This window comes from Coregonus clupeaformis, chromosome 1 (assembly GCF_020615455.1).
Source record: "Coregonus clupeaformis isolate EN_2021a chromosome 1, ASM2061545v1, whole genome shotgun sequence".
Classification (NCBI taxonomy): Eukaryota; Metazoa; Chordata; class Actinopteri; order Salmoniformes; family Salmonidae; genus Coregonus; species Coregonus clupeaformis.
The window spans coordinates 14,622,628-14,645,054 of record NC_059192.1 but is presented as its reverse complement, the minus strand read 5'-3'; the positions used below and the strand labels follow the sequence as shown (position 1 = coordinate 14,645,054).

The window sequence follows — 22,427 nt, the reverse complement described above, 5'->3', positions numbered from 1 at the left end:
GTGTTTTTAGTGGGTCACAGCTCAAACAGGTTTGAAGAACTGCCGGCCTTTGATAACTGCGAAACCTCCAGGAAAAAGTGTGATTTGACCTCCCAGCGGTGGTCTGTATGGCCTCATGACTGGGCTCCCGAGTGGCGCAGCGGTCTAAACACTGCATCTCAGTGCTGGAGGCGTCACTACAGACCCCCTGGTTCGATTCCAGGCTGTATCACAACCGGCTGTGATTGGGAGTCCCATAGGGTGGTGCACAATTGGCCCAGCGTCGTCCGGGTTTGGTCGGTGTAGTCAGTCATTGTAAATAAGAATCTGTTCTTAAATGACTTGCCTAGTTAAATAAAGAAATGACTGACATGGCCATGTGTGGGTCTGTCTATGAGGTTCAGGAGGGTGTGCTGTTGAGATAAGCTCTGTGATTTACTTCTGTATCAGGCCTCACAGGTGAGAGTCTTTTAGCCCTCTCCCTCTGTCTCTCTCTCTCTTTCTCGCTCTCTCTCTGTCTCGCTCTTTCTCTGCTCTCTCCTGTGTGGAACAGGTGTGTTCTTCTTTCCAGTCAGTGAAACTCAACCTTTGTTTATGTTCGACAACCCCTCTACCTTCCACCCACTTACCCACCCATCCAGTCGTGCACAAAAATACACACATGCACACGAACACACACACTCAAACACACAAACAGCCAGAACAGACCAGAGCAGGCCTTTCAACTCCTCTAAACCGTGATTGCATTCCTCAACTATTTCCCTCCTCTCTGAACATGAGCTCTCCACAACTCCTTTCCCTTTCAAGTACAAGTCACCAGCCGCCTGCTCTTTGAAGATACGATCCGGGAAAACACAGAGACATCTCTGTGATTATCTCAAATGTCTTCAACATGTCAAACAGAGCAGGAGGGAAGGGAGAAAGGAAGGAAGGAAAGGAAGGAAGAGAAGAGGGGAGGGCAGTGGTAGTTGCATGGGTGGCGTAATCATGTGTATGACTTGTGTTTAACTCTCAATGACAAACGCTTCAGGTAGAAGATGCCTATGTTTTGAGTAGTAGCATGCGATCAGTACCCTTTCAATGATTCTTGTTATTGTACCAAATTACCGTTGTGTAAATGGGTGCTCTTTGAAAATCATACAAGATGTTATCATGTGTTGCCTTTATGCTTCAGACAAGATGGTGTAAGTGCTTGAAAATGAAATAAAAAAGAAAAGATTACCCATACTGTGATAATAATCACAGCTACCTTGTAAACAACTGTGGAAATGTGTGCAGAAGTAGGGGAGACCGGGTTATGGTTGAACTGCTACTATATTCATAGCACATTCTAGATTTTTAGCTGTGACTGTGAAAATAGTGGTATATGTACTGAAGTAGGGAAGACCGGGAATGTTAGATACTGCAAATGTATAGCACTCTCTAGATTTTTTGTTATGAGCACTGTGACAACCAACTGTATATAACCAGGGCCAGTATCCATAAAACGTCTCAATGCTGATCTAAGGTTAGTTTAGCCTTTTAGATCATAATGAATATGCTCATATGGGCGGGGGGACTTGATCCTAGATTAACACTCTTACTCGGAGATTGTCGTTTCCATGTAAAAGGACCCATGAGCACAATGTGAAGTTCATAGGAGCATGTCAAATTGAGTGTCAAATGAAAGCAGCGTCTATATTTTTTAGAAATTAAGTTATATATTTACTGAGTGCACAAAACATTAAGAATGTGTGCTCTTTCCATGGCATAGACTGCATGGCATAGACTGACCAGGTGAATCCAGGTGAAAGCTATGATCCCTTTAGGGCTGTCCCCGACAAAACAAAAACTTGGTCGACCAAGAGTCGTCTGTTCTTTCGACCAATCGATTGGTCTTGTATTTTTCCATATATACACACACCCTATGTTTGAATAAAATCAACTATATGTAGGCTACTTTGCCTGATGCCTTAAGCACAGCAATTAAAAATGAAGACACACAAATTACTAAAGTCGGAGCCAGAGATCAATATAGCCTAACCAGAAGAAGAAAAACTTGTTCCCGACCCGACCCGCTGCCTCCCGACCCGCTGCCTCCCGGTGCTCGCTGCTGCTGGCCTTCACAGATTCTCCCATTATGCTCCTGAGGTTGCCAGTAATAGGCTACACCAGCGGTCAGCAACCTTTTCCATTTGGAGTGCCAAGTTATCATACCATTTCTACTGATCTGCGTGCCAGTTATGATTTTCATATGCACATTTTTGTGGAACAGTTTCATTTAATTTACAATAAAGTCTTCATATCTCAAAATCAATGTCATGTGGTTAATCAAAATTAAATCTAAATGAAAATGATACAAATCTAAAAGTAACTTATATTGCCATTGCCAACTATGTAAAAATAGCCTACATAAAGCCAACAAATAAATACATTGCAGCCCGCAGGTAGAAAATATCCTGATAAAAATAAATATCCTATAAATCACATTGGCTATGCATGGCCTGTCTGCAAGGAACTTTAAACATTTGATCAACTATTAACTTGGGTCCGGCCTGAAGCTGGTGCTAGCAAACTTGCAACATTGTATAAAATATTCTGGGCCCTCAGAGTTTCCTGCTCCAGTGAGCTCCGGACAGACAGACACACAGTTGTGGGCTATTTGAGCAAGGGATAAGAAGTAATCAGGTTGACTCCTTGCTGTCCCCAGTCCGCCTGGCCTTGCTGCTATTCCAGTTTCAACTGTTCTGCCTGCGGTTATGGAACCCCTACCTGTCCCAGACCTGCTGTTTTCAACTCTTAATGATCGGCTATGAAAAGCCAACTGAGATTTATTCCTGATTATTATTTGACCATGCTTGTCACTTATGAACATTTTTGAACATCTTGGCATGGTTCTGTTATAATCTCCACCCGGCACAGCCAGAAGAGGACTGGCCACCCCTCATAGCCTGGTTCCTCTCTAGGTTTCTTCCTAGGCTTTCGCCTTTCTAGGGAGTTTTTCCTAGCCACCGTGCTTCTACACCTGCATTACTAGCTGTTTGGGGTTTTAGGCTGGGTTTCTGTACAGCACTTCGAGATATTAGCTGATGTAAGAAGGGCTATATAAAATAAAATTGATTGATTGATTGATTGATTGGCCTTTTTTATGACATTTCAACCAGATCAGAGCATGACATTTTTTCCCCTTTCATGCTGAGTGGTTATCGAAAGGGAGAGAGCTGGAAATATTTTTCAAATAGGCTACGTTGAGGAACTATTGTCATTCTCAATGGATGTAAAAACAGGCTTTGTTTACTTTCTTTTTGAGGTGAAGAAAAGTGAGTTAAGACAATCAAAAATAGTATCAGATCCCCAAATGGGCACATTTATAAGCCTACATTTGTGCGCAGGCCAGGTAGCCTAGGCCTAGTTATATGCGTAATCAGGTAGCCTAGGCCTAGTTATATGCGTGGACAGGAGCGCTCCAAACAAAAGACAATGAATACATTGACAACTCGTATATGGAATTAAATAAAACAAAACTTTTTCCTCACACATGTAGCCTAGGTTGTGCGCTCTGCAAACAACATATCCACTCCTACAATGACAATGGTAAGTCTCTTAATAATAATAATAGTAATATATTGAATGCATTAACAGAAATTAATGTAACCAAACAAACATTGTAGATTAGAAGTTATGGTAATTAATGTTAAATGTACTACTGGTGATACTGGTGTGCCATCCGCAAAGTATTAGTCCACTCAGACAGGCGTGAATCAGACAGGTGTCTCATGCTCCATTTATTTTATTGTTTTATATATATTTGCCACTGCTCGACTAAAAAAATCTTGGTCAACCTACAGCCTATTTGACCAAACAATCAACCAGTCGACTAAATGGGGTCAGCCCTACATCGCTTATTGATGTCAGTTGTCAAATCCATTTAAATCAGTGTATATGAAGGGGAGGAGACAGGTTAAAGAAGGATTTTTAAGCCTTGAGACATGAATTGTGTACCGTATTTGTGCAATTCACAGGTGAATGGGTAAGACAAAAGATTTAAGTGCCTTTGAACGGGTTATGGTAGTAGGTGCCAGGCGCACCGGTTTTTGTCAAGAACTGCAACGCTGCTGAGTTTTTCACGCTCAACAGTTTACAGTGTGTATCAAGATTAACAATGATCCTCCACCCAAAGGACATCTAGCCAACTTGATACAACTGTGGGAAGCAACATGGGCTGGAAAAATTGGTTTTCAAACAGCTAAATAATTTAAAAGTAGCAACTGTATATAAAAAAATCCAATCAGATTTTTGTGCCCACCACAGCGCAGAGATAGCCTTAGTTAAAGTGGTAAATGATCTTAGAGCCAACACAGATGCCAAACAACTCTCTGTCCTTAAGTGCAGCGTTCGACACTGTTCATTCTGGACAGAATGTAGAGGTGGGTTGGCTTCTCCGGTCCAGTTCTAAATTGATTTAGGACCTACAGTGAGGGAAAAAAGTATTTGATCCCCTGCTGATTTTGTACGTTTGCCCACTGACAAAGAAATGATCAGTCTATAATTTTAATGGTAGGTTTATTTGAACAGTGAGCAACAGAATAACAACAAATAAATCCAGATAAACGCATATCAAAAATGTTATAAATTGATTTGCATTTTAATGAGGGAAATAAGTATTTGACCCCTCTCAATCAGAAAGATTTCTGGCTCCCAGGTGTGTTTTATACAGGTAACGAGCTGAGATTAGGAGCACACTCTTAAAGGGAGTGCTCCTAATCTCAGTTTGTTACCTGTATAAAAGACACCTGTTCACAGAAGCAATCAATCAATCAGACTCCAAACTCTCCACCATGGCCAAGACCAAAGAGCTCTCCAAGGATGTCAGGGACAAGATTGTAGACCTACACAAGGCTGGAATGGGCTACAAGACCATCGCCAAGCAGCTTGGTGAGAAGGTGACAACAGTTGGTGCGATTATTCGCAAATGGAAGAAACACAAAAGAACTGTCAAACTCCCTCGGCCTGGGGCTCCATGCAAGATCTCACCTCGTGGAGTTGCAATGATCCTGAGAACGGTGAGGAATCAGCCCAGAACTACACGGGAGGATCTTGTCAATGATCTCAAGGCAGCTGGGACCATAGTCACCAAGAAAACAATTGGTAACATACTACGTCCTGAAGGACTGAAATCCTGCAGCGCCTGCAAGGTCCCCCTGCTCAAGAAAGCACATATACAGGCCCGTCTGAAGTTTGCCAATGAACATCTGAATGATTCAGAGGAGAACTGGGTGAAAGTGTTGTTGTCAGATGAGACCAAAATCGAGCTCTTTGGCATCAACTCAACTCGCCGTGTTTGGAGGAGGAGGAATGCTGCCTATGACCCCAAGAACACCATCCCCACCGTCAAACATGGAGGTGGAAACATTATGCTTTGGGGGTGTTTTTCTGCTAAGGGGACAGGACAACTTCACCGCATCAAAGGGATGATGGACGGCGCCATGTACCGTCAAATCTTGGGTGAGAACCTCCTTCCCTCAGCCAGGGCATTGAAAATGGGTCGTGGATGGGTATTCAAGCATGACAATGACCCAAAACACATGGCCAAGGCAACAAAGGAATGGCTCAAGAAGAAGCACATTAAGGTCCTGGAGTGGCATAGCCAGTCTCCAGACCTTAATCCCATAGAAAATCTGTGGAGGGAGCTGAAGGTTCGAGTTGCCAAACATCAGCCTCGAAACCTTAATGACTTGGAGAAGATCTGCAAAAAGGAATGGGACAAAATCCCTCCTGAGATGTGTGCAAACCTGGTGGCCAACTACAAGAAACGTCTGACCTCTGTGATTGCCAACAAGGGTTTTGCCACCAAGTACTAAGTCATGTTTTGCAGAGGGGTCAAATACTTATTTCCCTCATTAACATGCAAATCAATTTATAACATTTTTGACATGCATTTTTCTGCATTTTTTTTTTGTTATTCTGTCTCTCACTGTTCAAATAAACCTACCATTAAAATTATAGACTGATCATTTCTTTTTTTTTGTTGTGGGGTAGATCAGCTTAATATTGCAGATAGATTGTAACTTCTATCAATGTAATTGTCTGCATCACTTCCAATCCCCCATGTTTTTTATATATATACTCCCCTTTATTACTTTTCAACCCCGCCATCCTTTCCCTACTTGGGGTAAATTAGTGAACAACAATGCCCAGGCCTCTACTTCCAGCCTATACTTACTATCTACACCTTATGGACACAGTCAATTTTACAATAATTATATTTTATTTGTTTTTTTTGTTTTTGCTCCTGACTGATCATTTCTTTGTCAGTGGGCAAACGTACAAAATCAGCAGGGGATCAAACACTTTTTTCCCTCACTGTATTTAACCGCTCTAGAGTTTTTTGTCACCCTTGGTGAACAAAGTTCAGAGACAATAGATATCACGTGTGGTGTTCCACAAGGTTCGATTTTGGGTCCGGTATTGTTCAGTTTATATACAGATTGCCAGCGTTATCAGAAAGCACAACATTGATTTTCACTGCTACACAGACGATACACAACTTTACATTTCTGTGTCACCAGAGGATTTTTGCTCCACAGATAAATTATTAGACTATATTAATGATTTAAATACTTGGATGGTTCACAACTTCTTCCAGCTAAATCAATGACAAGACCGAGGTACTTATTATTGGAGCCAAATCACAGAGAGAGAATCTGTCCGCACATTTCAATTCACGGGCAATAAAGTTGAAAGACCAGGTGAAAAACCTAGATGTCATTTTAGATTCTGAACTAAATTTCGAATCACACATTAGGAATGTGACCAAACTAGCATTTTACCACCAGAAGAGCATTGCCAAGGTGCGGCCGTTTCTATCTCAGGCTGATACAGAGAGACTTATCCATGCTTTTATTATAAGCAGGCTTGACTACTGTAATGCTCTCCTCTGGTCTACCCAAGAAAGCCATTGGTCAACTGCAAAACATACAGAATGCTGCAGCACGGGTACTGACCAAGACCAGACGGAGAGCACACATTACACCTGTTTTAAAGTCTCTGCACTGGCTGCCTGTGAGTTCTATAATTAATTTAAGATTATTCTATTGGTTTTCAAATCAATCCACGATTGTGCAACCCAATACAACTGTGGACATATTTAAAAGGGATCTTAAAACACACCTTTTTAGCTTTGCTTTTCCTTAGGGTGCTTTTTTAGTCTTTCAGTTTTAAATTGTTATTCTTTTGTTTTTTTTATCCTCTTATGTTTCTTGTGTAGTAAATATTTCCATTTTTATTTTCATAATTTATTTGTTTTTTTTCCTGTGAAGCACATTGTGTTGCATTCATGTCTGAAGTGTGCTATACAAATAAAGCTTGATTTGATTTGATTTGGGCTAGCATCCCTGTGGAATGCTTTCGACACCTTGTAGAGTCCATGTGCGACAAATTGAGGCTGTACATTTTTCAACCATTTTCCATCCTAGAAATTAGGAATAAGCATAGGCTTTGATTTATTGTCAAACAGGGGGGTCTAGAAAACATCTACAGTGGCTTGCGAAAGTATTCACCTCCCTTGGCATTTTTCCTATTTTGCTGCCTTACAACCTGGAATTAAAATAGATTTTTTGGGAGTTTGTATCATTTGATTTACACAACATGCCTACCACTTTGAAGATGCAAAACATTTGTAATTGTGAAACAAACAAGAAATAAGACAAAAAAACTGACAACTTGAGCGTGCATAACTATTTATCCCCCCAAGGTCAATACTTGGTAGAGCCACCTTTTTTTTATAGCAATTACAGCTGCAAGTCTCTTGGGGTATGTCTCTATAAGCTTGGCACATCTAGCCACTGGGATTTTTTCCCATTCTTCAAGGCAAAACTGCTCCAGCTCCTTCAAGTTGGATGGGTTCCGCTGGTGTACAGCAATCTTTAAGTCATACCACAGATTCTCAATTGGATTGAGGTCTGGACTTTGACTAGGCCATTCCAAGACATTTAAATGTTTCCCCTTAAACCACTCAAGTGTTGCTTTAGCAGTATGCTTAGGGTCATTGTCCTGCTGGAAGGTGAACCTCCGTCCCAGTCTCAAATCTCTGGAAGACTGAAACAGAAGAATTTCCCTGTATTTAGCGCCATCCATCATTCCTTAAATTCTGAACAGTTTCCCAGTCCCTGCCGATGAAAAACATCCCCACAGCATGATGCTGCCACCACCATGCTTCACTGTGGGGATGGTGTTCTCGGGGTGATGAGAGGTGTTGGGTTTGCGCCAGACATAGCGTTTTCCTTGATGGCCAAAAAGCTCAATTTTAGTCTAATCTGACCAGAGTACCTTCTTCCATATGTTTGGGGAGTCTCCCACATGCCTTTTGGCGAACACCAAATGTGTTTGCATATTTTTTTCTTTAAGCAATGGCTTTTTTCTGGCCACTCTTCCGTAAAGCCCAGCTCTGTGGAGTGTACGGCTTATAGTGGTCCTATGAACAGATACTCCAATCTCCGTTGTGGAGCTTTGCAGCTCCTTCAGGGCTACCTTTGGTCTCTTTGATTAATGTCCTCCTTGCCTGGTCCGTGAGCTTTTGGTGGGCGGCCCTCTCTTGGCAGGTTTGTTGTGGTGCCATATTCTTTAAATGTTTTAATAATGGATTTAATGGTGCTCAGTGGGATGTTCAAAGTTTCGGATATTTTTTATAACCCAGCCCTGATCTGTACTTCTCCACAACTTTGTCCCTGACCTGTTTGGAGAGCTCCTTGGTCTTCATGGTGCCGCTTGCTTGGTGGTGCCCCTTGCTTAGTGGTGTTGCAGGCTCTGGGGCCTTTCAGAACAGGTGTATATATACTGAGATCATGTGACACTTAGATTGCACACAGGTGGACTTTATTTAACTAATTATGTGACTTCTGAAGGTAATTGGTTGCACCAGATCTTATTTAGGGGCTTCATAGCAAAGGGGGTGAATACATATGCACACACTAGTTTTCCGTTATTTTTTCATTTCACTTCACCAATTTGGACTATTTTGTGTATGTCCATCACATGAAATCCAAATAAAAATCCATTTAAATTACAGGTTGTAATGCAACAAAATAGGAAAAACGCCAAGGGGGATGAATACTTTCGCAAGGCACTGTACCAGAAAATGTTTTAAAAGGTATTATAAATACCTCAAAACACAATAATGTTGAAGTAGAGACCCCTGCCAACTAATATCAACACTTATATTTAGTTTAGGATAATTTGTTTGTGCCGTCTGATGTTTAAGAAACATTGCCCACATGTCTTTAAGACATTTTCTAATTTTTCTCCCTCTTGAGGAGAGAGGATAATGAAAGTTCACAGAAGTAACAAGTGAAGGTAGACCTATCAATCAGTTATAGTTGTTGTACTGATGTCAATTTTGCTTGTTAATTATTAAGTGATTAAAACTTGAAATTCTGTTACCAAATCGGTAACAGAATTTCATAAAAATCTGTTACGGAAATTCTGCAATTGAATTGGCTACAATGGGAAATCATAGTAATCACAAACTACAGTTGGGTCACCTGCTACAGTCCACCCTTCCACTGGCATACTGTTGTTCAGCTGATAACGGTTTTCTTTCTCTTTCTGTCGTCTGGTGGTCAAAGCAAGATTGTGTAAAGTCCGGACAACCCTTCCCTCTCTCTCTCTCTCTCTCTCTCTCTCTCTCTCTCTCTCTCTCTCTCTCTCTCTCTCTCTCTCTCTCTCTTTCTTTAATTAATGTCACCTCTCCCAGCTCTTACTGACAACTACCCATGAGCCCCCTCTCTTTCCATTTACTGTAACCAGCGTCCTCACACACTGAGCAATGACCGACACCGGACATCCATGGACGTTGAAAAGAAGTAGAAATTTGGTCAGTCCGCCCTGGCCTTGATTTCAACATCCACAGACGTCTGGACCGGCCTTCTTTTGGCCCATACATAGACGAACAGTTGAAGTCGGAAGTTTACATACACCTAAGCCAAATACATTTAAACTCAGTGTTTCACAATTCCTGACATTTAATCCTAGTAAAAATTCCCTGTTTTAGGTCAGTTAGGATCACCACTTTATTTTAAGAATGTGAAATGTTAGAATAATAGTAGAGAGAATGATTTATTTCCACTTTTATTTCTTTCATCACATTCCCAGTGGGTCAGAAGTTTACATACACTCAATTAGTATTTGGTAGCATTGCCTTTAAATTGTTTAACTTGGGTCAAACGTTTCGGGTAGCCTTCCACAAGCTTCCCACAATAAGTTGAGTGAATTCTGGCCCATTCCTCCTGACAGAGCTGGTGTAACTGAGTCAGGTTGGTAGGCCTCCTTGCTCGCACACGCTTTTTCAGTTCTGCCCACACATTTTCTATAGGATTGAGGTCAGGGCTTTGTGATGGCCACTCCAATACCTTGACTTTGTTGTCCTTAAGCCATTTTGCCACAACTTTGGAAGTATGCTTGGGGTCATTGTCCATTTGGAAGATTCATTTGCGACCAAGCTTTAACTTCCCGACTGATGTCTTGAGATGTTGCTTCAATATATCCACATAATTTAAAGTGCACCAGTCCCTCCTGCAGCAAAGCACCCCCACAGCATGATGCTGCCACCCCCATGCTTCACGGTTGGGATGGTGTTCTTCGGCTTGCAAGCCCCCCCCCCCTTTCCTCCAAACATAACGATGGTGATTATTGTCAAACAGTTCTATTTTTGTTTCATCAGACCAGAGGACATTTCTCCAAAAAGTACGATCTTTGTCCCCATGTTGCAAACCGTAGTCTGGCTTTTTTATGGCGGTTTTGGAGCAGTGGCTTCTTTCTTGCTGAGCGGCCTTTCAGGTTATGTCGATATAGGACTTGTTTTACTGTGGATATAGATACTTTTGTACCTGTTTCCTCCAGCATCTTCACAAGGTCTTTGCTGTTGTTCTGGGATTGATTTGCACTTTTCGCACCAAAGTACGTTCATCTCTAGGAGACAGAACGTGTCTCCTTCCTGAGCGGTATGACGGCTGCGTGGTCCCATGGTGTTTATACTTGCGTACTATTGTTTGTACAGATGAACGTGGTTCCTTCAGGCGTTTGATAATTGCTCCCAAGGATGAAGCAGACTTGTGGGGGTCTACAATTTATTTTCTGAGGTCTTGGATAATTTATTTTGATTTTCCCATGATGTCAAGCAAAGAGGCACTGAGTTTGAAGGTAGGCCTTGAAATACATCCACAGGTACACCTCAAATTATGTCAATTAGCCTATCAGAAGCTTCTAAAGCGTGACATCATTTTCTGGAATTTTCCAAGCTGTTTAAAGGCACAGTATGTAAACTTCTGACCCACTGGAATTGTGATACAGTGAATTATAAGTGAAATAATCTGTCTGTAAACAATTTTTAGAAAAATTACTTGTGTCATGCACATAGTAGATGTCCTAACTGACTTGCCAAAACAATAGTTTGTTAACAAGAAATTTGTTGGTTCCGTTTCCGTGGAATTGCCCAGATTCTTTATGCATATGGCCCAGCCTCGCTTTCCCCTCCTTTTAACAGCCTTGTGTGAACCGCCTCAAGACCTCCTTGTGTTCCTGTTCAGTACAGAGGCTCGCAGGGCAGGGAACAGGGAACAGACTGCCCTGATGGCCAAAACACAAATATTGTTTTGGTGAGATGTGTGCTGGAGATTTGGGATGGCCTTACGTCATTGGATACGTGCGGGCGCTAGCAGGGGTTGGATCTAGTCTCAGGAGCGCGGGCGGGTAAACCAGACTCGCATACAACAGCAACAGCACACACACACACACACACACACACACACACACACACACACACACACTCTTCTGCTGACACAGACAGTCCACAGGGTTTTGTTACAACTGATGTGTTTGAGTGAAACACATACAGCCTCTGAGCTCCCAACCCCTCACTGTTGACATTGATGAGGGAGGAAATAAACTATTAGGATATTGCAGGAGAGAGAGAGAGAGCGATAGAGAGAGAGAGTGATAGAGAGAGAGACAGAGCGATGGAGAGAGAGACAGAGCGATAGAGAGAGAGACAGAGCGATAGAGAGAGAGACAGAGCGATAGAGAGAGAGACAGAGTGATAGAGAGCGAGGGAACGAGAGAGGGAGCAGGATATTCCGAAATGTATCCGCAACGTAATATTACATTTTGTGCGACTCGTGCGGTTTCCCCTATATACCTGTTCCATTCTCAGTTTAGCCTGCTGCTAGAATGGACGGAGAGGTATCGCTCAAGTCACATCAAAATGGAATATAACGTTGCGGATAAAATTTGGGAGTAACTAGGTCACGAAATTTCGTCAGCCGGTGATTGTCAAGCAAATAACTGTCGGTCTCAAGGTAATTGACCGCTAATTAACAAACACATTTAGCATCTCCTGGCTTCCACACATAGCCTACAAGCCATTGATGCAGACCTTTGGAACATTTACATTTTAAAAAGTCTAATAAATCCATGTAAAATAGCCTACACCTTCACAATAAATCCATTATTTATTTTAGACAGGTCTAAAGAAGCATGATATGAAGAAAACGTAGTCTATTTCAGAAGAACAGAATAGCATACCCTGAGTTGTCCTTATGTTAGGTCCTGATCTGGCTTTGCCAAATGGCTGTGGGCTACACTAGTTCATTTAGCAGACAAGATTTGCTTAAAATTCTGTGGCATTATTTTATATTATTTTATAGTATGAAGAATAGAATTGGACAAAGTTGAATAAAATTGAAAGGATATTTTCTCCAAACGATTTGAGGGAGTGCGCACATGTGTAAAGTGGTTAACAAATAAATATGTACTCCTGAATGCTTAATTTAGTTGTTTGAAAGGCATTAGCTCTGCTTTGTTTTTTTGTGCAGGCTGTACACACTTTATCAGTCTCTCATTCACAATTTGACAAGCACTTGATAATGCCTTGAATTTCACGACGCCATCCCCTTTGTGTGGCCGTAATGCACCCTAAAAAAATCCATGCCTTTTGCGGGCTGAGTGCTGCATTGTGCCCTTCTCACTGAGTGCTGCGTGCTCTGAAGCACCTCTCACTCACATGGCTCTCCATCACGTGATCGGGTCTTTCTCACAGGCTACAAGTGAAGACCGACACATCAGGGACGCAACTGCGCGCGTCTTTATCCAATTCCGAGGTGCATATTGAAGATATTGGAAGAACTGTCCACATTTACTTTTCGTCAGCCAAGAAGATGAGTACGCCTAACGAACAGCAAAAGCACTAGCCTATGTCAATCTACTATCCCCCATAGTAGAAAAGTTGACATATTCTATTCTATTCTATTCTATTCTAAATATTCCAAACATAGTCTGGGACAGTTGTGGAATGCGATAGAACCACTAGCATCCCAAAAACGTTTTTTACATAATGTGGCTGAAGCAACAGATCAGAACGTTTAGCTTTAAATGTTGATAAACTATTAGGCTATTTCTTCACATTATAAGCGCAGCAATGCACACATGGCAGTAGGCTATAAATACGAGTATTCCATTAGCAGGAAAACACCATTATCAAAAGTGACCGCAAATGCAATTATGCATGTAATGCTTTTATTATAAAGGTGCATTTTTATGGTGAAAATGATCATCCCCAAACTTGAAACTCACGCGCTGCTTATGTATACCAGTTAGGCTCTACACCCCTTGTAAAGTGGATTAATGTGCTTAATTTTAAGAAGTTATTTGCCCACTTTAGTTGTGATACAAACCTTATCAAAACATATAGGCCTAAGGGCTAGGCAACATGAGGTGTGCGACTATGATTTGAAAAAGTAGCAAAAAAAGGCTTTGTTTCTTGCCTTATGCTGGGCATCATTCACAAGTGATAATATATCATTCACAAGTGATAGGCTAATATTGGCACCCATCAGACTATTCTTGATTTAATTTTGTCTTTACATATACTAAATAATATATGTGTGAAATTTGTTTTTATTTAGAATGGACCATTATCATGCACCTGTCTTGAAACAGGGGCAGCGGAAAAAATACATGTCATCTATGCACTTAAATAGCGAATGGAGGACGCTTTTCCCATGGTTCATTTTCTTGCCAGCCAGTTGTAAAGATAAGCAATGTGCTTAATATTAGGAAAGTTGAGAAATAAATATATATAGTAGGCCTAGCCTATAGAAAGCTGATGGGATCTTCCTCTTTTTAATAGAGACCATCACTCTGTTTTCTCATGCAATTGCATAGTCTATAGAAATGTTGCGCAACATGAGCTCATCGGCTCTCTCGGCTCTCATGATGTTTGATTAGATTTTCCATTACATCTGCATTGATGTCAGAGTGATTAGAGGGACAATAGAGTGCTGAGTACCAGGCAGTTAGCAAGTTTGGTAGGCTACTAATGACCATCAGCAGCATCAGAGCTTGGAGAAGCCTAATTACCTTGACTCGTGACCGCCAGTGTGGCGGTAATACGGTCACCACAACAGCCCTAGAATTGACACAATTTCATGTGTTCAACATCCAAAGACCTGCATCACTATACTGAGAGCGTTTTCTATTCTGAAAGGACGTACAGTATATGGGTGTTTTTGGAGCATTTGTTCATGTTTTTTCAGAACCCCCGTACCGCACAATGAGGATGAGGAAGTGAATCGCTAGTTGGGGTAAGTTTCTCACAAAAATTGCAAAAAAAAAGTGTCTGGACCCTTCTATTAAATTCTATTTACATAAATAATATGAGATTTGGTTGAAAAAAGCAAAATTCTCATTTAAGAAGGTTCAACACTTGACCTGCTTGTTGTGGGAAATGGTATTCCTGTGCTAATTTCCTCCAGATAAGCATCACACTATCAGACGCTTATTGTAAAGTGTTTAATCTCCACCGCAGGAAAATGGTTTCTTTCCATCTCCCTCATTGTGAATTGATTCAGAGGGAGGCCTCGCTATACAGCATCTCAAAACCTATCAAACACACACATGCTATCTCAGTTTAAATTGCAGCTCAGTTTTCTATTTGCATATAGATGATTACCTCTCTGAGGCTTAGCTGTCTGTCTCTCTACCTTTGTCTGGGGTAGTGGAAGCGAGAATTATTTGGCCGCCTTCTCTCTTTCCCTATCTCCCCCCTCTCTCCTCATGTTTGCGCTAGTGTTGGAGGGGCCATTGATCTCTCTCTCTCTCTCTCTCTGTCTCTCTCTGTCTCTCTCTCTCTTGGTTGTGGTTTTAAGAGCTTTGAACCGACAAGCTTTGACTTTGTCATCACAGCCACTGTAAAGACGCAGAACACTGGTTAACATTGGTTTACATCTGTACCAATCAACACAGGGATTCTACATTGTTAAAGAGCAACAGTACTAACGAAGGGGTGACACAAGGTTTAGAGACTGTGTAATACACAAGCACACGCACACACCAGGGTTTCCGTTTGCCGACAATTGCCGGCTTTTGCCCCCCCCCCCCAAAACAAATCGATAAATAAAACTGTTGCCGGCCAAAATGACCGCAAAAAAAAAATATCCATTGCAAAATAATGCTTTTTATTCATTGATGGAAAGAAATACCAGTCGATGGAAATACATTTGACCGTCTTGCTTTATCGGTCTATAGGTTAATTTGCATAATTTAGTGGAATGAAATTGGCCTGTGTGTATTGTCGTTAGTCATCATGTAGGCCTGTCTTATTTATCCAGCACAACTATCACACGCTCACAGCATACAGAGTCTATTTTGAGCGGGATTTCTCCTGCAGCTTCTCAGCTGGTTGCTGCTGGCGTAAAACATGTGCTTTTAAGCTCTGTCAGGTTGGATGGGGAGCGTCGCTGCACAACTATTTCAGGTTGAGAGAATGCCAAGAGTGTGCAAAGCTGTCATCAAGGCAAAAGGTGGCTATTGGAAGAATCTCAAATATAAAATATTTTAATTTGTTTAACACTTTTTTGGTTACTACATGATTCCATATGTGTTATTTCATCGTTTTGATGTCTTCACTATTATTCTACAATGTAGAACATAGTAAAAAGAAAGAAAAAGCCTTGAATGAGTAGGTGTTCTAAAACTTTTGACCGGTAGTGTATTTCATTACATTTTTTTCAGTATAGACATGAGTAATTATATAATTTTGGCACATTTATTTCCATTTACAACCCTATTGGACCCAGTGCTATGCAATTTCTCTCCTGTTCTATTGTTTTTCATATAAACTTTTTTCGCTGTCAAGAAGCAAAAGGTACAATCCTAGATTTTCATCTCTGTCACATATGGGACTCCTATCAGGTGTGCTGTTCAGAATTATGTTTTTCCAGGTGCACTGTTTAGAATGGTGTTTTCCCGCGAATTGCATTTTGGCAAATGTTTGAAAATGACGTTTTATTGGCTGCTTCATTACATGAGTTGCATGTTCTGTTAAGATGCATTTCCATCATCTACATGTGATTTTTGTCATTCTGAGCACCATGGGAGGCCACCCTAATGCTTAAAGTCACAGATACAGACTTGACTCTTGTTTAATGTAATTCATTTCTTTGAGGATTTCACCGTAGCGTTTCACTTGGATGAAAGGGTGCCACAGACAGACGTATTTGCATATTTCTGCAGAATGCGCTTGTAATAGAGGCGGTTCTTTGGACTATGCTCATGTGATGAGTAAACTTGAAGACTGGTGTGAGCTCCCAGAGCTAATACCTGAGGCTTTAGCTCAGTGGGCTAACAACTAATGTCTCGAGGCATGCACTATGACCCGGGTTTACACACACACAGCATTTTCGCAGTTGAACAAATCTTTGTAACGTTGTAGTTCTTCACAGAAATTGAACAGCCTATTTCCTTTCCCTCTCCTTCTCTCTGTCAGGTCCAGTGCAGTGTACATTGAAGACCAGTGAGGACTTCTCCTGAAGGATATACATGAAGGGAGGGGTGGGGGTGAGGGGGGCTTGTGACATCACTCCCAGCCCAGGTCAGAGTCCACACAGGTAAGCAGACGACCCCTCTAATCCTCTTCCTACACACACACACACACACACACACACACACACACACACACACACACACACACACACACACACACACACACACACACACACACACACACACACACACACACACACACACACACACACACACACACACACACACACACACACAAATACACCAGACCTGGGTTCAAATACTATTTAAATGATTAAAATTACTTACACATACATTTTTAAGTTGGTATTCAGATATTTGTTATTTGAAAGTATGTGGAAATACACTTGGAAGGTATTGGCAGGCATTTGAAAATACACAAATACACAGAGTATTTTGAAATACAAATAAATACTCCTGTATTGAACCCAGGTCCTAGGAGTATTTGAAATAATGTATTTGAAAATACTTTATTTGTAATACACAGAAAATAAGTATTTCAATAACAAATAATCAAATACACGTGTTTGAACTCAGGTCTGACAGACACACATACAGAAGTGCTTTACCAGTTTAACGATTGTTAATGCATTAGGAAAGCTGTTGTCATGGCTGCACAATGAAAACAAGTCACACCAGGGGAAATATTTTCTCTGCTTGGATTGAAGGACTAACACTTTTCACAGAAGAGAGAGGATTGGGTGTGAAGCTTGAAACGGAGGTTGACAACCAGTCAGAGAAAGGGAGGGTGCACAGTGAAAAGGAAAGTTGTCTCCTCTCCTCCCATTTTCTCCCCCCTCTCTCTCCTCTCTCTCTCCCTCCATCTTTCTCCCTCCCTTTCTCTCTCTCCATAATGTTGACTTGAGGAAAATGTATTAATGTAACACAAAGGGCAGCATCCCAGTGTTTCTCCTCTCCTGTGTGTGTGTGTGTGTGTGTGTGTGTCAGGGTTTCCGTTAGGAAAATGTTGCTTCGGACAACATTTAGATTATGGTAATGCATCTTAACAGAACATGCAACTCATGTAATGAAGCAGCCAATAAAACATCATTTTCAAACATTTGCCAAAATGCAATTGAAATCACCATTCTAAACAGCGCACCTGGAAAAACATAATTCTAAACAGCGCACCTGACAGCGGTTCCATATACATTTACATTTTAGTCATTTAGCAGACGCTCTTATCCAGAGCGACTTACAGTTAGTGAGTGCATATATTATTTTTTTATTTTTCATACTGGCCCCCTGTGGGAATTGAACCCACAACCCTGGCGTTGTAAACGCCATGCTCTACCAACTGAGCTACATCCCTGCCGGCCATTCCCTCCCCTACCCTGGACGACGCTGGGCCAATTCTGCGCCGCCCCATGGGTCTCCCGGTCACGGCCGGCTACGACAGAGCCTGGATTCAAACCAGTGGCACAGCTAGCACTGCGATGCAGTGCCTTAGACCACTGCGCCACTCGGGAGACTTATGTGACAGAGATGAAAATCTCTGTTAGAAACTTAGAAAAAGTGGGAATCCAAAGATGCAACAACTAAGATGGGTTGCTAATATGACTAGGAATATGCCTTTGGCTTCTGGACAACAAAAGAAAGTTGATATGAAAAACAATAGAACAGGAGAGAAATTGCATAACTATGGGTCCAATAGGGAAGTAAATGGAAATAAATGTGCCAAAATTATATAATTACTCCTGTCTATACATAAATAAATAAAATCATTCAAAATACTTCACCCGAAAGCATGACTTAGCTACAGAGGAATCGAGGATCATTAGCTTCTTTAAAAAAATAGCTGTGCATTGTTTAGAAACACAAGCTCGTAGGCCTATGCCTATTTGGGAAGCCCACAATTTGAGCAGCGCGCATGGCAGTAGGCCTAGTTGCTTATTGAGTTGCGGCTGTCAGTGAAGGTAATGTGTCTTGAGTATAATAAAACACTTTTAAGGGGAGGGGTGTGTGGCGAAGAAATAGGCGAGTCTCTCCAGAAGGACTCAGCTGTCTCCCACCAATTCTTGCGCATTCATTGTTTATTGTGGGAATTGTTTGCCCTTTGATTTTTAAAAATAAATTCCCCATTACATATGTCACCAGTAGTAAATGTACCGTTAATCCCCGTAATTTGGTTACATTAATTTCTGTTAATGCCAATGATGTATATAATCCCTGGATTGCTGATGCAATGTATTGGCCAATGAGAGGCTTTGAAGTCTCCGGTCGGCTATATTGGCACACCTCAGAAAAGCAGTCCTCCATAGGAATGAATGGGATTCTACAGTATTTCAATTAAACGTTTAAAGGACAACATTACATGTTTAAGTATTTCTCTGTTGTAGTGGGGACAGTAACATTAGTACTTTAAAAAAATTATACTTTAAGGAAAATGTTTTTATATATTTTCAAATGTTAAATGTTTACATTTAGCTCACATAATATAATTTAAAAGTATGCATTAAGGTGTCTGTAATAGAATAAACATGGCAAAATCAAATGTAGACATTAATAAATGCATTTCTGTAGCTTCCAATTTTTTTTACAGTGGTGGGGAAGTGCCAAGATGGTTGCGCGGTGGCTTCAAAACAGTGCCCTCTGTCAGTCATCTAGTGTATAAATAAATAATTGGTTAATGGATGTATTAATTAAAGTAATTTACTTTTCTCATTCTCGGAGTGGAAACGTTGTTTGTGAGAAACAAGTTTTGGTTTATTTCATAACCATAATTTACAAGATTTGTCAATTTTTTAACTCTCTTTTGTTTGGAGTGCTCCATGTGAGCAATGAGCATGTGTCTGGTTTCTCTGTCCTGATAATGTTGAGGGAGTGTATGCGCCTGAGCATGCATAGTGTTTTTTAAACATCCATTGCGAATGATAATATATTAAAACTATAGTTCCTCACAGTAAAATCTTAACAACAATTTCCCCCTTGATAATCACCAATCCTCGGTGTGAAAGAGCAATGGAAGTTATAGGCCTACTGCTGCATTGGCCTATAGGCTATGAGTTCCATGCGCTCATTTCTTTAGCCACCAATGGATCACGGTGTATCAGTGTGTCCATATGGCAGAGGCTAGTGATCTCACATTAGTTTACTTTTAACTTTTAGATTTTTATCATTTTAATTCAGATTTTTATGATTAACCAGGTGACAATGATTTTGAGAAACGAAAACGTTATTATTGAAATGAAACTGTTCCACGAAAATGCACATATGAAAATCAAAATTGGCACGCAGAACGGTAGGATAAATTGTAATCTTCCCCAAACTTCAAACTCAAGCGCCGCCTATGAAGTCTTTATAAAATAATTGCCTCCACATTTCCATGGTCGGATTTTGCCTATAGGCTACTTTGAAGCAAGGTAAGACATGCCTAATAATATGAAATGAAACATTCAGGTTTATTATTATTATAATTATTATTTAGCGAAAACAAATTATCTACGTTAATTACGTTACAGCCTTATTCTAAAATGGATTAAATTGTTTTTGTTCCTAATCAAATTACACACAATACCCCATAATGACAAAGCAAAAACTGGATTTTATAAATGTTTTCAAATTTATAAAACATACAAAACTGAAATATTACATTTACATAAGTATTCAGACCCTTTACTCAGTACTTTGTTGAAGCACCTTTGGCAGCGATTACAGCCTCGAGTCTTCTCGGGACACCTGTATTTGGGGAGTTTTTCCCATTATTCTTTGCAGATCCTCTCCAGCTCTGTCAGGTTAGATGGGGAGCGTTGCAGCACAGCTATTTTCAGGTCTCTCCAGAGATGTTAGATCGGGTTCAAGTCCGGGCTCTGGCTGGGCTGCTCAAGGACATTCAGAGACTTGTCCCGAAGCCACTCCTGCGTTGTCTTGTCTGTGTGCTTAGGGTCATTGTCCTGTTGGAAGGAGAACCTTCGCCCCAGTCTGAGGTCCTGAGCGCTCTGGAGCAGGTTTTCATCAAGGATCTCTCTGTACTTTGCTCCGTTCATCTTTGCCTCGATCCTGACTTGTCTCCCAGTCCCTGCCGCTGAAACACATCCCCACAGCATGATGCTGCCACCACCATGCTTCAGCATAGGGATGGTGCCAGGTTTCCTCCTGATGTGACGCTTGGCATTCAATCTTGGTTTCATCAAACCAGAGAATCTTGTTTCTCATGGTCTGAGAGTCTTTAGGTGCCTTTTGACAAACTCCAAGCGGGCTGTCATGTGCCTTTTACTGAGGAGTGGCTTCCGTCTGGCCACTCTACCATAAAGGCCTGATTGGTGGAGTGCTGCAGAGATGGTTGTCCTTCTGGCAGGTTCTCCCATCTCCACAGATAAACTCTAGAGCTCTGTCAGAGTGACCATCGGGTTCTTGGTCACCTCCCTTATCAAGGCCCTTCTTCCCCGATTGCTCAGTTTGGCTGGGCGGCCAGCTCTAGGAAGAGTCTTGGTGGTTCCAAACTTCTTCCATTTAAGAATGATGGAGGCCACTGTGTTATTGGGGACCTTCAATGCTGCAGAAATGTTTTGGTACCCTTTCTCAGTTCTCTGCCTTGACACAATCCTGTCTCGGAGCTCTACGGACAATTTCTTTGACCTCATGGCTTGGTTTTTGCTCTGACATGCACTGTCATCTGTGGGACCTTATATAGACAGGTGTTTGCCTTTCCAAATCATGTCCAATCAATGTAATTTACCACAGGTGGACTCCAATCAAGTTGTAGAAACATCTCAAGGATGATCAATGGAAACAGTATGCACCTGAGCTCAATTTCGAGTCTCATAGCAAATTGGCTGAATACTTATGTAAATAAGGTATTTCTTTTTTTCTTCCCAAACAAATAAAAGTGCTTCCATTTCTAAAAACCTGTTTTCCCTTTGTCATTATGGGGTATTGTGTGTAGATTGCTGAGGATTTATATTTATTTAATCCATTTTAGAATAAGGCTGTAAGGTAACAAAATGTGGAAAAAGTCAAGGGGTCTGAATACTTTCTGAAGGCACTGTAAATACCACGGGAGTCCTCTTACATTTGGGAACTTCACAGTCCTATTGATCAAACATCCATGAAAAGGTAGTCTCTCTCCCTCAGTTGCCTATGCACATCAACAAGATCAACAGCTAATGCTAGCCAGAGCGAGATGAGCTACAATTTAACGAGGGAACATTAGATAAACCCTCTCAAGCTTTTTCAGCTAGTTGGCCATCAATATTGCACTGATAAACGATGGGGAATAGTGGCCTGCTCGTCCTTCTGCATCTTGCCTGCCAATGCATGCTTGTTCCAACCCACGTTTTGACAACTGAATGGGAACTTGCCTGCCTGCCCGCCCATTTGATCGATGCCAAATACATTTGATTGACAACGAAGAGATATGCTAACTGTGGATAACAGTCGTTCAAGTTCAGCATAGCAAGCTAGCTAGCAAAGCGATTCACATTTCTTGTTAGCTAACCAAATGACACTTGCATCTCTAGCTGTAGCCACCGAAAAACAGTATGAGGGGAAAATTCGGTCACTCACCCACTCCTCCAATGACATGACATCCTCCTAGCAGCTAGCTAGCTAATGTTAGACTCTGTGTTTTTAGCTTGCTAAATAAATAGCTAGCTACA

The 22,427-nt window shown here is 41.3% G+C and overlaps 1 protein-coding gene across 4 annotated transcripts in view; it reads left to right on the top strand.

The window, feature by feature from the left end:
• LOC121574073 (zinc finger MIZ domain-containing protein 1-like) overlaps positions 1-22,427 on the top strand; it is a 194,746-nt gene that overhangs the window by 47,595 nt on the left and 124,724 nt on the right. For all 4 annotated transcript variants that reach the window (XM_045206855.1, XM_045206844.1, XM_045206853.1 and 1 more), the window contains exon 2: positions 16,775-16,895. The gene's annotated coding sequence lies outside the window, so the exon portion shown is untranslated. The remainder of the gene's footprint in view (positions 1-16,774; positions 16,896-22,427) is intronic.